Here is a 2,670-nt window from a genome sequence, read left to right on the forward strand (position 1 = left end):
ACCCAAAGGAGTGATTTGGGACATGTGGTCTGTGAAGAAGAGGCTGGGGGACCGCCATTTTTCTCCCCACAACCACCAAGGCAGGGCTTCAGGGATTGGTCCTCAGGACCCACAGTGGCGGCAGGACCCGCCTACACAAAATCACACCCCTCCATGCTGGATAGCCACTTATCTACTGGAGCTGGATAGATGCTGTGGAACCAGTCACCCCTCTCCACCCCCACCCCTAGACCAGCACTGCAGCATTGCCTGGATTACTTTTAGGTCAATTCTTGTTATTAAGATATATTCTCCCTTTCCCCCTTCTTATTTCTCTCTCCTCTAGTCTGGTTACTCTGCTTAGTAGTTTGCTTAAACAGACATATTTAACCCATTCTCTTGATGTATGGTCTACACCTCCCTCTTTACTTTACTTTCACTCTCTCTGGAATAATCAGGCCATATAGTTCATTTGGGTAACTTTATCTTCCTTTCTTTTTCCTTGCCTCCTTCCTTATTCTCCTTTCTCTCTCTCTGAATTAAGCCTTTTAGTCTCTCTGCCTGGTCAATGTACATTTTCTCTTTTTCCTCGCCCCTGCCATTTCTCTCTTTGTATATGCACTTCCATCAGCACCACCTCCACCTTCTACTTTACTTGTAGCTGGTGTTTCTGGTTTTTTGCTTCTAGATTGTTTTTTGGTTTTCTTTGTTTGCTTGTTTTATTTGTTTGAGAGTTTGCATTTTTTTTGTTTCCTGTTTGTTTGTCTGTTTTCCTTTCCAGGGCTGCTTCAAAGAACAAACCAAAGCACACATGGTGGAGAGTCCAAAACAGCATTAGAGGAGGGGAATAAAATAAGCAAGTCACAACAGCAGAGAGGAAGTAACACTTTTCAGGCCCTGGACAGTGTATGGACCCCCTTTAATATAGTGATACACACAGGTGCAGAGCACATAACAAGGGACATAAAACTAGACAAAATGATGAAATGGAAGAATTCTCCTCAAAAGAAATTCCAACAAGAAGTGACAGCTAAGTAATTGATCAAAATAGATATAAGCAACATAACTGGACATGCAATTAGAATAATAGTCATAAAATTAATTGCTGGGTTTGAAACAAAGCATAGAAGACAGCAGAGACTCCATTGTTGCAGAGATCAAGGATCTTAAAAACAGTCATGATGAATTAAAAAATGCTATAAATGAAGTGAAAAATAAAATGGAAGTGGCCACAGAGTGGATTGAAGAGGCAGAGAGGAGAATAGGTGAATTAGAAGATAAAATTATGGAAAATGAGGAAACCAAGAAAAAGAGAGATAAAATGATCCAGGAGCATGAAAGGAGAATTAGCAAACTAAGTGATGCAATCAAATGTAACATTATCTGCATCATAGGAATTCCAGAAGAAGGAGAGAGGAGACAGAAAGGGGCTGAAGGGATATTTGAACAAATCATAGCTGAGAACCTTCCAACCTGTGGAAGGAAACAGACATTGAAATCCAAGAGGCAGAGAACTCCCATCAGACATGACTTTAATAGATCTTCTGCATGACATATCATAGTGAAACTGGCAAAATAAAAAGATAAAGTGTTGGGGCACCTGCATGGCTCAGTCAGTTAAGCCTTCGACTTCAGCTCAGGTCAGGATCTCACAGTTCATGGGTTCAAGCCCTGTGTCAGGCTCTATGCTGACAGCTAGCTCAAAGCCTGAAGACTGTCTTGGGATTCCGTGTGTGTGTCTCTCTCTCTGACCCTCCCCTGCTCATGCTGCCTCTTCTTGTGGGGAGCGGCAAAGATCTCAGCTGCTTGGCCATTTGCTAGCTGGATTTGTCACTCCCTGAGGGCAGTTGCAAAATAGGCAGGGGAGCGCCACTCTCTGCCAGAGGAGAAGCCAGAAGATCAAAGATCAACCGCCTGCAGGCAGGGTAGTATTCAGCCCCTTAGGCGCTGTGCTAAAATTATTTAGTCCGGTTCCTCTTTTACTCCAGTCTTAATCCCTTGACCCTGTTTCCTAGCAACTGACCTGGGTCAGCTGCCTTGTTTTCCCCACCTTGAAGGCTTTATAAGGAACAGTTTTCTCAATAAACTCTCTCTTTCGCCTGATCGGAAACCGTGAGTTGTGTCTTTACTCTCTGCGTCTCCCTCTCCTGCCCCCTGTTTCTCTCCCTCCCTCAGGAGAAGGACCCGCGACGACTCTCCGCCCTGCCAGTCAGGGTGGACGAGACAGGTACCGCCGAACGCCGGGGACAAGCGCTCCCGAACCTGGCCTCCGGGTTACGACATCTTCTCTCTCTCTCAAAAAGAAAAATAAAACATTTAAAAAAATTTAAAGATAAAGAGAAATTCTTTAGCAGCTAGGAATAACTTACAAGGTAAACACGTAAGGGTAGTGGCAGACCTATCTACCAAAACTTGACAGGCCAGAAAGGAATGGCAGGAAGTCTTCAATGTGACAAAAAGGAAAAATATGCAGTCAATAATCCTTTATCCAGCAAGCCTGTCATTCAGAATAGGATGAGAGATAAAGGTTTTGACAAACAAACAAAAACTGAAGGAGTTCATCACCACTAAACCATCCCTATAAGAGATCCTAAGGGGAACTCTGTGAGGGAAATTTTGCAAGGAACACAAAGTACCAGCGACATTACTCCAAGCATGAAACCTACAGATAACACAATAACTCTAAACCCA

Source organism: Suricata suricatta, chromosome 11 (genome assembly GCF_006229205.1).
Source record: "Suricata suricatta isolate VVHF042 chromosome 11, meerkat_22Aug2017_6uvM2_HiC, whole genome shotgun sequence".
Taxonomy (NCBI): domain Eukaryota; kingdom Metazoa; phylum Chordata; class Mammalia; order Carnivora; family Herpestidae; genus Suricata; species Suricata suricatta.